The sequence below is a fragment of the Pinus tabuliformis genome, chromosome X, assembly GCF_031772625.1.
Source record: "Pinus tabuliformis cultivar Carrire ecotype Pingquan chromosome X, CPIR1, whole genome shotgun sequence".
Lineage (NCBI taxonomy): Eukaryota > Viridiplantae > Streptophyta > Pinopsida > Pinales > Pinaceae > Pinus > Pinus tabuliformis.
In genome coordinates this window covers 907,465,404-907,479,686 of record NC_142308.1, presented here as the reverse complement: position 1 = coordinate 907,479,686, position 14,283 = coordinate 907,465,404, and positions in this window count along the sequence as shown.

Here is a 14,283-nt window from a genome sequence, read left to right as displayed (position 1 = left end):
CAACCTGGTACTAGTCAGAAAGAAAAACAAAGATATCTGGATTTCTATTGACTTTCGAATCTTAATAAAGCTTGCCAAAAGGATAATTTGCCACTACCCCCTATGGAACAGATACCACAATCAGTTGTAGGGTCTGAATTGATGTCCTTTTTAGATGGATTCTCGGGGTATAACCAAATATTGGTCCACTGAGATGAGTAATTGAAGACCACATTTAGAACAAAATGAGGCACTTATGCATATCAAAAGATGTCGTTTGGGCTGATTAATGTTGTTGCCACATTTCAAAGGGCCATGGAAATTGCATTTAAAGGATTAGTGAATAAGTCAGTGGTAATTTACTTAGACGACACAACAGTGTATTCTAAAAAATGCAGTAGTCACCTTAGAGACATAAAACAGATCTTCCAACGATGTCAAAAATATGGGATCTCACTTAATCCAAAAAAGCCGTTTTTTGGATTAAGTGAAGTGAAGATTCTTGGATTTATAGTGTCTAAAGCTAGAATCCATATTAATCTAGATAGAATTAAAGAAATTTCTATGATATCCCTATCCCATAACAAAAAAGCAATGCAGTCTTTCCTTGGTCAGATTAATTTCGTTAAAATATTTGTCCCTAACTTTTCAAGAATTGTATCACCTATCCAATCCATGATAAAGAAAAACTCTCTTTTCAAATGGGGTCATGCAAAACATGAAGTGTTTGGTTTGATAAAACAAGCGATTATAAATGCCCCATCTCTAGCGACTCAAAACTTCTCCAATCCTTTCACTTTATACACATTTTCCTCTAAGAAATCGTATGTTGCAATACTCACATAGGCCAACCAAGATAAATTCGAAGCCCCAATTGCCTTCTTCAGTTCAAACTTGCAAGGAGCTGAATTAAATTACTTCGATATTGAGAAATAGGCTTATGCTGTATTCAAAGCAATTAAACACTTTAGACCCTTCCTTCTCAAGACTCATACGAAATAATAGTACCATTTCCAGTGGTAAGAAATCTTTTGGTACAGAAAGATGTGGGTGAAAAAAGGGAGAATTGGCTCATAGCCCTGCAAGAATATGATGCTGAAATCAAACCAGCAAATATTTTAAAAGGTCAAGGTTTTTCCAGGATGTTGGCTGGAGCATCGCACATGTCATAAATGCAGTCTCTAGACAGTGAAGTACAAATGCATGAGGTAAGCCTAAAGGACATTGAATCAAGATATGCAGATATCATATTTTACTTAAAGAATGAATATGCTCCTTCACATTTTAATCAAACAATGAAAAGATCCCTAAGGCTAAAGGCTAAACAATATCAAATTGTAAATGATATACTCTTTAGGATGAATTATGAGTCTATTCTCCTTAGATGCCTTGAGAAATCTGAAGCTGAAAAGGTATTGTAGGAACTTCATGATGGACCAGCAGGCAGACACTATGCAGGTGATGCGATAGCACAAAAAATCTTGCACGTATGCTACTACTGGCGAACGTTATTTAAGGATGCACATAACTATGTAAGAAGATGTTAGGTTTATCAAACTGCTGCTGGAAGACAGAGGAATACCATCTTTTCCATTAGAGTTAGTCAACATTGATCAACCATTTGAACAACGGGGATTAGATATAATAGGTGAGATCGTTCCTCACTCTTCTAAACATGATAAATACATCCTTACTGCTACTAATTACTTGACTAAATGGGTAGAAACAGTCCCACTCAGGTCAGAGTATCATTTAATTCTTTGATCAATTCGTAATTACCAGGTTTGGCTTACCTTTCGCTTTAATGTTCTATAATGCATCATATTTCTCAGGTAATGCTATGACTAAATTTGTGCTCAAAAGAGGTTTTAAGCTTAAGTATTCTACCAATTATTATCCGTAAGGAAATGGGTTGTTTGAATCAACAAACAAAAACCTTATTAGAATCATTAAACGGACTATTGATCAAAATCATAAAAACTGACATAATTCTTTAATGTACGCTCTTTGGGCAGATCGAATAACTCAGAAAACTTCTATTGGCACTTCTCCTTTTAATTTAGTTTATGGGAAAGAAGTAGTCGTCCCATCCAATCTATATATTCCTTCTTTAGCCTTAGTTCATTTCATTGAAGAAAACCTTCCTAATCCTTGCAATTAAGACAATTGCAGATCCTTAAGCTTGAAGAGGAACGAGAAAAGCCCAGAATTCATGCGCATCATCAACAATTAGTAGAAGCTTCTTTTGATTCAAACTTGGTATCTAGAAAATATTTTCAGCTCAGAGACTTAGTATTGAATGGGATAAAGCCCATGAAGAGAAAGGCAAGCATAACAAATTCCAACGGATGTGGCCTGGACCATTCCAGATTATTGAAATCATAGGTCCGTCAACTTTCATACTACAAGATTTAGCAGGGAAAATAGAGTCTCTACCTGTTAATGGACAGATCCTTAAAAAATATTTCCCATAGAAGATGATCTCTTCTATTTTTTGTAAATTATTGTTTCTAGTTTAGTTTTCTTTTTGATAATAAAATAGGTTGAAAATGTTTACTTTTGGTTTCCATGAAAAGAATAATGTCTCTTGTCAATTTGGTTCTTCACTTGTATAAGTGGTAGTGGTTAGGAAAATTAATCTTTATTTTTGAAACATAGGGCTAAGTGCTATCATTCTAAAAAATTTTACTTGTTCTTTTGTTTCAACTATACAAGTTTTGGTTAAAATGGAACCTTAGGAAGAAATTTTCCTCATATCAGTCATATAAGGTATCATTAACAAGACAAAGATTCTCTACAGAAAAGTTATTTTTAAAATCTACATTTGTTTTCCAAAAGAATTCTTAAGGAACCAATGACTTCCTTCACACTTTAGGAAATTGCAAGATTCAAAGAGTAATCTGACTATGCACTTTAAACTTAAAGAATAAGAGGTCTCATCAAGAGCTGACTTATCATGATCATAAAGATTATAACTAACTGACATTGCCAAACTGCATACCAAAATAGGGTAATGACTCGATACTGTTCTAATCAAAAGACAAGGGGTCTCATCACGAGCGACCTTGTTCAATCAAGCTATAAATCAAGTGAACAACACTGTCAATTTTGGCCACCAAACCAAGACATTGCTTTTTAATAATTAAAAGAGAAATAAGAAAAGAAAAAGCAATAAGTGTATATGAGGATTTATCATTGAAAATTGCATACTTCTTAAGTAGGATGCTGGATCATTTCTGGGTAACAAGTAACCATGTCGAGGCTATGGATGCCTGTTGGCAGTAGAGGCTCTACCTATGACAAATGTGTATACCTAAGCTGATCTAAGGAGATGTCTTTATTTTTAACTTTAAAAACCAAGTAATGACTGATGTGAGTATAATGACTACCTCTGGGGAGAAGATAATTAGAAAAAGGATAGTTGGAACAAGATTTTGTTGTTAACAAATAGCACTATTTACCTTATATTTCTACAATAAAGTTTCATTTTCAAAACCATTTCTATTTTATAATTTTTAGAAAATTCAAAAAACCATCAGAGATAACTGGTTCTTTCAAGTGAATCACCAATTTTTGTGACCATCAACAACCCCCCCTTTTATTACTGTTAGCATTAACATTAATAAATGGGGACCCTTCCAATAAAATCAAATCATAGCATTTAGTGTTGTCTTTTGTTTTTATAATAAAACAAGACCACAAGACCTAAGAAAAGCTTTATAAGCAAGTCTCGAATATTAAGAGAAGCTTTGAAAAACCCACTTTTAAAACGATATTATCGCATTGCAAAAGATCACAGTGGGCATCCCTTATAAAAGTAACCCCTTCAAAATGCGATCCGCGAGAACACGAGATCACAAAGTCTTACAAACTCATCAGGTCGCAAATTCCAAATCCATGACGTTACTTTATGTGAAATGCCCAAATATTGCGAAATGCGATAAGCCTCTCACAAATCGCATATCGCAACTGCCCAACAAAATAATGGTTTTTAACGATAATAGTTTTTGCGATATTGCGATCTGCGATAGTGCGAAGCAAATTGCAAAATCGCTTTTATTGCAGATCTAAGGGCTCAAAGTTCTATGACAGTACTTTCCATTCTGCAAAGTTATGAACATTAAACTTTAACTTAACGGTCCATTAGTGGTCATTTATTAAAAAATGATTCCGATCAGGGTAAAGGACCATTTGATAAAACGTGATATCTTTGATATGATTTTAGAATTAAAGCTTTCTTGTCAACTTATTTTTGTCTTTTTATTGATATTTCCTGTATTCATTATTGTCTTTATCATATCCTTGCTCTCTGCTTGCAAATTTTTAGGAAGAGCATGCAGAGCATGGAACATTTTAGGGGTGAATGTTCGCCTTTGGCAAAATTAAGGGGTTTTAAATTTTTAGTGGGCGAATATTTTGTATCATAGTACATTTTAACAAATCGCCTCAAATAGCCCACCTTATTTTAAGGGAGATGATAAAAAAAGGTAAATTTAGCCCTTGAAATTAGGAGCTACAACCTTCAATTCACCCTAATTTTCGAGAATAGGTTTTATTTAAGTGAATCCTATGGGCCAAATACCATAATTATAAAAGAGGTATGGTAAATTAATAAAAATATAAATAAATGAGAGGTATGGTAAGTAAATAAAACATTTTTTATGTTTACTCAATAAGTCACCTTATATACATGCAAGGGTGTAAACAAATAAAAATATACATAAAGCAGAGGTATGGTAAATAAATAAAACCTCTTTTTATATTTAGTCCATAACCCTCTTTCTATTTATCAAGGCTCAAAAGAGAGGTTTTATCTAAGTGAATCTTATGGGCAAAATACCATATTTGTAAAATAGGTATGGTAAATTAATAAAAATATAAATAAACGAGAGGTATGGTAAAAAAATAAAACCTTTTTTTATATTTTTTCCATAAGTCACCTTATATTTACAAACACTCAAGAAATGTGTTATATTTAGGTGAAACCTATGGGCAAAATACTATGGGCCAAATACCATGGGCTAGATTATTATTAATACCATGAAAAAAACATTATTAACCCTAATATTAGTATTAATAAAAAAAAAATGGAACATCGTATTTACCCATGGTATTCACGTGGAATGTAGCCTATTTAAATGGGGGAATTAAACCAGCATACATCCATCTTTACTCTGGATCTACTAAGCCCCGAGAGGTATCAAATATCGTGATATGCAAACTAGCATAGAGTGAAAAAAGATTTGATCCCTCTCGGGCTTGGTGGATCAAGAGTTAAAATGGATGTTGTAGTTTGACGTACGTTAAACATTTTAGCTTGGTTAAAATAAAAAATAAAATAAAAACCAATTATTAATTTTATTAATTTTTATAAATTACTAATAGTAGTTTTTAAGCTCCAGGTTTATGATAACCCATGGTATTGACCCATGGTAATACCATGGTATTCATGTGAGCATAGACTATTTAAAGGGGAAATTCTATCATCTTAGATCGATCTTAATTCTGGGTCTACCAAGTGCTCAGAGGGATAAATAGATTTCATCCCCCTAAGAGTGGTAGATGTGGAGTTAAGATGGATATAGGTTGGTTTTTATGATAATGAAGATATTAAATAGACTTAGGAAATTATATTGTAAAAACATCTTAAGGTGAATGGTTAAAACTGCATTTAGTCACTTCACAAAATTTAGTAAAAATTACCAATATCTCCATTAATATTGGTTTTTAACTTTTTCTGATTTAACAAAAAAATTCAAAACAATGGAATCTTATCACTCTTTTTGCATCACCCTCGCAGAAGATTTCTCATCATTTTTCAAGCATTCTCAATATGATATCTTCATGAAAAGATTTCTCATCATCTTTCAAACATTCTCAATATGATATCTTCATGAAAAAATTTAGGTACTGATGTTGGATTAGTTGTTTGAAAAATAAGTTGCTTTATACAACATTTCATCTTCTGTGTTATTCTTACTTTGTCCTAATGATCTGTAGGGGTTGGAGCCACTACACCATATTTTCCTAAAAGGTGGATATTGTTCACCAAAAAGGAAATTAATCTACATGTTACAATGCTGTTAAAAAATGGGAGACCTATGAAGGTAGTGAATTATGCTAATAAGCAATTTAGATTGGGAGGGACGTAATTAAATTTTATTATTTAATTGAAGATTTCCAATTAAAATAATAATAAATATACATTTATATATTCATATATTCATATATTGATTGGAAGGATTCTCACAATGGTCACTTATTTCAATTAGATCCCCTTCAAGCCCTTGGGATACCTAATAATTTCTTATATAATATAGTTGGGGCTTGCTACTTGTTGGCGTGTTGGGGTAAACAAACTTGATGTGTTTTTTTTTATCTCACAGTTGGAGTCTATGGAATAAGAAAGAAATTTGATAACTTGAAAAAAGTGGTAGCTTGACAAAATTTGTAGAGAAAAGATTAATCTCTCCTACCTTAGCAAAACTTGTTGTCGATATCAACACCTACAAGAACTTCATTGTAGAATATTATCAAAACTAATAGAAGGACATGAAAGAGTGTATTGTAAAAACCTTGACAAACATGGCCACTGAAACTTGGAGCATTGTTTGTAGGAAGATAAAATTATGTTTATTTTTCCGAACATGTATGTTAGTATATTACAATTTAATGAATATGTTTTCTTATTATCATATATGGTTTCATACTTTAACAAAACATTCGCCAAGACTTCACAATGTTTTATTATTTAGTAAAATATTTTCGAAGATCTTACAAGATTTTATAATTCAGTGAAAGATTCTCCATCATTGTACAAGATAATATAATCTGGTGAGAGATTCACCAAAAAAATTATATATACATATTATCTTATTGATAAAATCGCCTCCCATTTTTCCTATGTATCATATGGATTAGCCCATTTATTATACATATAAATTTTTGGTGGTTCTTAAAATTTTCCCTGACGCAGAGCATAATACATGACGAAATGGGAAAGAAAGGCAAAGCACCTGCATCTGAGAAAACAGAAATGACTCCATTATTCACATACACCACTTGTACTAGGGATGCATGGGTATCTACCTGGGAAGCCATGTACAAATTGTTAGAAGAGGAAAAACAGAGAATTATGAAGGTTACAGTTACAGCAGATGAATGTGTTTCTTCTGAAGCATCCCTAACTGAGATTACATGCTCATTTCTACACCGTATTGCTGCGAGGCCGAAGGTACTCCCCTACATGGATATGGTAAAATGGATAATAGATCATGCAAATATATCTGATAGGGAATTCAAGATGGCTAGTCAGCAAGTCATGGGGTCGTTTACCCCAAAAAATTTGAGATGCATGTATCACTTGCCAGAGACCAAGGCTAGCTACAACAAGTAGTTTGTAGAAAAGTTTGCCAAGGAGAACGAAGATTTGGCAGAATGTCCAAAGCACTAGTCAAACAATGAGGAAAGATTAAAGAAGGATAAAAATGGTATGTACACCACTGGCTCTCTTTCTTCTCCTTACTTTTTTGCCACTACAATGTTGTGTAGACTGTTTGGGAGACCAGACATCATAATGGATTGGGCCCAAATTTTCTCAGATAATTTAGCCTCTGCTATTTTAGGATATTTGACCAAAAGAATTTTTACTTCAAGGGTTTATCCTCCATTCTTTTTGAGTGCCTATGTCATGGACGCCATTTGTTTTGTCTTCAATTTTCCTATTATGGGATGGAAGTGGACGGTACAAAATCCTCTTCCCATTTAGGTTTATGACAAAGTATTGTGGGAATCCAATTTTATCCCACATTTCTACAAAAAATTTCATGGAGTTATGCTCCCTATTAATAAAATGTTCTACAATAAAGATGCACCAAGATTTTTCCCAGAAGCTGAAGTTGACATTCTCCCCATGGGAAGGTGGTTTGGAGATGAGTTGTTCACATACATCAGGGTGTTTGGCAGCATTGCTTCACCCCATGTGCTTCCTTTTTACATCCCCAATAAACTAATGGCCAGGGAAATAGCCTACCAAACCAGTGGCATTGGGGGAATGAGCAAAATACTAAAAGATTCTAAAAATGCCATTTGGCCTCAATTTCCTGTAATATGCGGAACTTTTGCATTATTTTACTTAGGTCATGCTTTTAAAGAGGTTAATACTATGTTATGTTTAGAGCTACCAAAGTTCTCGGGGAGGCAATATGATCCCTTTGGCGTTGTAAGTACTTTTACTACAACAGTTAAAATAAAATTGTTTACCAAAGAAGAAGACCCATTTGATGATCTATTTCTGCAGAAGAACACTTTTAGAGAGGTTCTAGATATGGCACAAATTCAGTTTAACTAAGAAGAACTTCAAAAGTTTGACAATTATAGAAAACAGAGGTTAACAAAGGTCCCTTTGGATCAATTGCTCATGGAACCAGTAAGGGAGCCTACTCCGAGTGTTAGCATAAGTGGTAGTTCAAAAGAAGAGGAGTCTAAATCAAATTCCAAAAAAGAATCAGCTGAAAAGTTTGATGATCAGTCCAAGAGTGAACACAGTAGAAGTGAAGGTTCAATGAAAGACACGACTCAATCTACAGAAAAGCCTGACCAGCAGGTTTTGTCCCTGAAACAAGCTGAAGTTCCCACTCCCCTTACAAAGCAAACAAAGCCACTTGTAGTGGATCTAGAAGGGGAATGGGAGAATTTTAATAAGGTAATCAACATTGAGGAATAGAGCACAGAGCCACTGACAAACCCAAGAGAGACAACCACATAAAAGGTAATAGAAGGGACTATCAATACTCAGGAAACATAGCATATTCTTGAGAGGAGATTCCTCCTCTAGCAGTATTTTATAGTGTGCAACATAAGGATATTGTCAGGAGGCAAAGAAAGAAAAGAAAAATAGATGCCATGCTCGCTCCAGATGATGAACCTCTGGATGTTCTTTGGAAGGACCCAACTACAATCCCATCAAAAAATCTAAGTAGGATCTCTCAGATCGTAGGAGCATATGCTTTGGCAACAATTGGTAAAGCAACATAAGTTCAAGTGCTACTAAAAGAGAAGAAGGATAGGATTTTGTTTTAGAACAACAACTATAGCAAGCTAGCATCAGTCAAGAAGTAGAAACACAGCTAATAAAACTCCATCAAGACTTCCAATGGATGCAATTGAATCATCAAAGCACTTTGGCCAATAAAGAAGAACAATTACAAGATATGATAGAACTACATAAGGAAGATCCCAAATTTGGGGAATTTATCATGGAAGCACTCGCTCTTAATTCCTAGCTCTTGCAACAAAAAGAAATACTCTGCGAGAAGATCTCGCAATGGAATTCCCAATGTGAAACGAGCGATAATATTACAAATCAAGTTGTAGATTTATGACTTGATTATGATTCAATTTTTAATAAGATTTCAGACGTCTTGAACTGGAAAATATCAAAAGAAGGGAAAAGAGTTGAATTGTCCAGAATTGACGAATCGCACAAAGAAATGTTATTTGCGAAATGAGATTCCCAGCTTAAAGAAGCAGAACATGCAATGGAAGAGGCAAGGACAGCGACAAACAGTGTCATTGAGTGCATAAATGAAAATATGAACAAGGACAATTTGATATCAGAGACTACCTTGGGCTTCCTCCCAAAGGCACAACAACTTCAAACAAAGTGGAAACAAACAACAAAGGAAAAGGTAGAGGCGATTAAAAAGGTAAAAAAGTTAAACTAGGACATGTACTAGCAGTACCTGGTAAAGTCACATAGCCAATGGATGACCCTGAAATGCCTCATAACCTCTGCCGAGAAGATAGTGCCAGTGCTAGCTAACGTCGTATTTACAAGACAGTTAAGAGTTGAATTCGGCCAACCAACGCTCTTGAAACCGATGCTGGACATTTGCAACCTAAAGGATCAGATACAAGATTTATCATAGATACAGTTTTGTTTTGTTTTAGTTCATTTTTGCTTAAAATGAGGTAGGCGGTTTAAACCTCCTCATCTATTTTTGTAATATTTATTTTTAGATTTCATTAGAGTAGTATTTAAACTGCTCTCATGCATTTAGAGAGGGTCCATAGTTTTATCAAAAAAAGTTCTTCAGAATGTGTTGTTTTCCCCTGATTAAGGAGGTTTTGATAAAATGAATGGAGCGAGATTTATTTTTATATGAGTTTGATGTCTGTTACTGAAATGCACTTTTGTACTCTTAGTGGATGTTGAGTCATTTGAGGATAAATCCATTTTGTTGCAGCTCATGAGTAGAACTTATTACCAATGGTACTTTTATCTCCTGAAACCTTTTACTTATGTGCCAAGCGATAAATTATTTTTAGTTATTGATATATGCAAGTCTAAATGTTTAGTTCTTATTATTGCAGTTTTGTATGGTGATAACTTATTTTTTCATGCTGAGTATATGAATAATTCTTATGCGATATGTTTCTCATAATTGTTTTGGCTAACTTTTTATACGAAACAATCATTTTTAATGGATTCTTTTCTCGTGGTGATTGAATGATTTATATTACCAAATTTTGTTAGAAATTATTTCAGATCGCATAAGTGATACATCACTCCTGGGATAATTTAAGGTTAGGCATTTTCTTTCATTAGAATATATTGCATATGATAGTTAAAAGATAGATTAGATTTAGAACAAGCATTCACCCCATAAAACCCCAAAATATAAAAGCATCATCCCATTAGTACACACATCATAAACAGAATGGGAAATTTGTCCCATCATCCCCAGTCGAAGGCACTATTCCAAATTGAAAAGGAGTTGCTTTAAGGTCTGTACCAGGTGGTTATCCCCCTTGTTGTAGACCTGATTTTTCGAGCCTTCAATAGGGCCTCAACCAAAGATTATTTTATTCTGGTGAAAGCATCTCTGTGGCCAAGGCTCCACTTGAATTCGTTTTCCTTCTTAAGCATGTTCATAATACCCTTGTCTATTTTTGCATAGTTGGGTATGAACCTCCTCAAGAAACTTAATCTCGGCAAAAAGGCTTGGACCTCATTCTTATTCCTAGGTAGAGGAATATGACTCATGGCTTTGACTCATATAGGATCAATCTTCACACCTTCTTGTGCTACTAGGTGTTCTAGTAGCTTCCCCTGACTCAGGGCGAGCTGAGATTTATTAAGATCCAAAGAAAGATCATACCTCCTACGTTTTTCAAAGGTGAGCTTCAAGTTGAGGATGTGCTCTTCATCAGTCTTAGAAAAGATTCTGATATCATCTAAATAAACCATGACGAATTTGTCTTGCTCCCTTATGAAAGCTATGTCCATGGCCCTGTAAAATGTCATCCCTGCATTTATAAGACTGAAGGCCATGTGAGCGTACATGAATGTTCCCCATGGGGTGGTGAAAGTAGTTTTCTTTTGATCATCACGGTGGACTACCACCTAGATGTAACCAAACAACCCATCCATCATATACATTTTGGACGAGCCAACCACCTTTCTCAATATATAATCCATTTTAGGTGACAACTAGTTTTCTTTTAGTAACACCCTATTTAGATTCTAAGAATATAAACACAACCTTATTTCTTTATTCTTTTTCCGGATAGGGACAAGTTTGGCCATGCACTTAGAGTACCTTAAAGGCACTATGATCTTTGCCTATAGCAACTTTCTCACTTATTTTTCAATGTACGAGAGGAAGAGTGGATTTATTTGTCTGAGCTTCTGCTTGTGTTTCTTTATTCCAACTTTCAAAGGAACCTTATCTTGAATGATGTTAGTATCAAATTCTTTAAAATCCTCATAAGACCAAGAAAAAATATCCTTGTATATTTTGAATAGATTTAAATACCTTTCTTTGTATTGCAAGTGGATTCCTTTTGATAGGCTAATCGTCTAGGGTTCGTCGTTGGAGTTGATATTGCAGTCTTCTACTTGATCATCTATTTCTAGAGCCATTGGTTTGGAGACTATGATGTCCTTATTAGAAATCCTTTCCATTGGGACTAGTTCGCAAGGGCTACTATTCCCTCTCATTTGCAAAATTTATCGCCCAACCACTGTGTCTTTCCATGAAGTGGCTTCTTGATATGATTTTTCTTCTTCATGACTGATGGTGGAGTGGGAAAACTCCCCAATGACTTCTATGAATATTTTCACCTTCTCGTCATCCTCGAATACCTATCACTCCTTGACATTATTAGGTATTGAGTGTTTGTATCTAACTTATACCTCACACCTGAGGAGTGGATTTTGAGGGGGCCTGAAACTACTTTAAACTATAGTAAGGGAGTCAGCCATTATGTTTCCTTCCCTCGGCAAAAATTGGATATTAAAGGCTAGGAAGAAATTATTGATTAGATCCCACACTTCATTCTGGTAGGTCCTTAGTCTCGGATGTTTATCCTAGCATTTATTTCTGATTTTCCTTATGACCAGCTCAGAGTCTCCATACACCATTGGGCATTCAATATTCATATTACTTATTGTTTGTAACCCAAGGAGCAGTGCTTCATACTCCACCATGTTGCTAGTCACCTCAAACTTTAGCTTGAATGAGAGGGTTATCAGGATACCCTGAGAGGATACCAACAATACCCCTACTCCATTTCCCTCTTTTGAGTTTGCTCCATCAAAGTATAATTTCTATACTTTGTTTTCATTTGTGTGCTACGGTTCTTACTACCTTCTTAGATGTACTGATGTTTCCTCTAAGATGGTCTCATATTCTTCTAGGAACATGGAGGAGAGGTCACTTTCCTTCCCATGCATTGGGGAGTTTTCTAATACTTTAGTTGGAATCACATTTTTTAAAAACCTAGACTCTCTATACAACCTCCTTTTCTCTCCTCTGAATGTGGGAATAATGGCATAAGTAGGATCTAACTTGATAAAGTCCCCAACCTTGGAACCCCAAGATCTAGATAGGAGCATTTTGAACCGAGGGGGAATGTCTGCCACTACTATGTCCATTACCATGTTCTTCACAAGGATTTGACTGAATCCTTTATCATTCCCAATCATTTGACCCTCTTAGATTCAAAGGAGTATAGGTCCTTGTAGGGCATGGTGACCTGCAAGGCTAGTTGTTCCATAACTACTAATGGCATGAGGTTGTGTGAGGCTCTGGAATCCAACATGCAATTATGCAACAAGAGGTCATGGATTACCAGGGTCAGGTAGAGGGTGTAGTAGAAGGATCAAGTTCTTCTGCATGTGGCCCAAAAATAACCATTGGCCTATCCTCTTGAATATTTAAACTGTCATGGGTTGGTGTTGAGGTGGATGGATGCATGAATTGAGATACTTTAGCTTTGTAAGTAGTTTGCTTTAGAATCTCAATCAGAGGAACATGAATTTTTACCTTTTCAAGCGCCTTTTGAAGATTGAATGTGGGTTGGAATTTTTCTACACCTCCTCACTCTGCTCCTTCCTCCTTACCACTGGCAGTTTTTAGTGGAACATGTGCCTCATTTACTATGTGTCGCTCAGAACTATTGCTTTAATTATTAGAGGAGACCTTTATCATGGAAGGGTCACGATTTAGCTTAACTTTCCCTTTATCTAGTATAGGGGAATAACTTGGGGAGAATTTCCCTCTTGTTGTTATGCTTCTCTTGACCTCTTCTCTGAAGATATTAGATCATACTTATGGTGTGGTTGTGTTTGCATGAAATCCGAAAACTGTTTGTAATAATAATCCATATCTTCTTCATTTACTATTGCTTCTCTATCATGAATGGTCTCCTAGTGAGCCATGTTTTCATGTTCTTCTTTAGGGCATGTGGAAAACGATATTCCCTGCATCTCATGTGTATCCGACGGTTGTTCATCGTGATCATCTTCAAAATATAGAGGATGAGGGATTTGATCGAGTTGTTCCTTTCTTCCCCTTGGAAGTATTTGCATTGGAGGCCTTCTATACTGTGGGTTATAACCCTGGTTGTTGACTTGAGCATTCTGTTTGGAGAGATTCTTGTTTTCATGTTCAAGCCTTCCCACCTTATGTGCTAAACTCCTGACGAGTTTGTTGATTTCATCAGACTGTATGTCTAGTGATTCTCTATGTTGACCAAAGGAGGAAGCCTCTTCTTTTCCTCTTTTATTCTTAGTATGTTCTTGCTTTCCTCTTGTCTTTCCTCCTAAGGTGAGTTCTTCTTCCACCTCAAGCTCATCTATTTGGAGTTGATCTAAAGTGAGAGACTTTCCTTCATTTAGAGTAAAGCTAAAGTTGGATTCGAATGCTCCCCAAAAGGCTACTCAAGCAGTAGCTAGAGAAGGCTTTATCTCACGTGGGAAGTTATTTTATTACTTATTGAACCTTTTTATAAATTCTG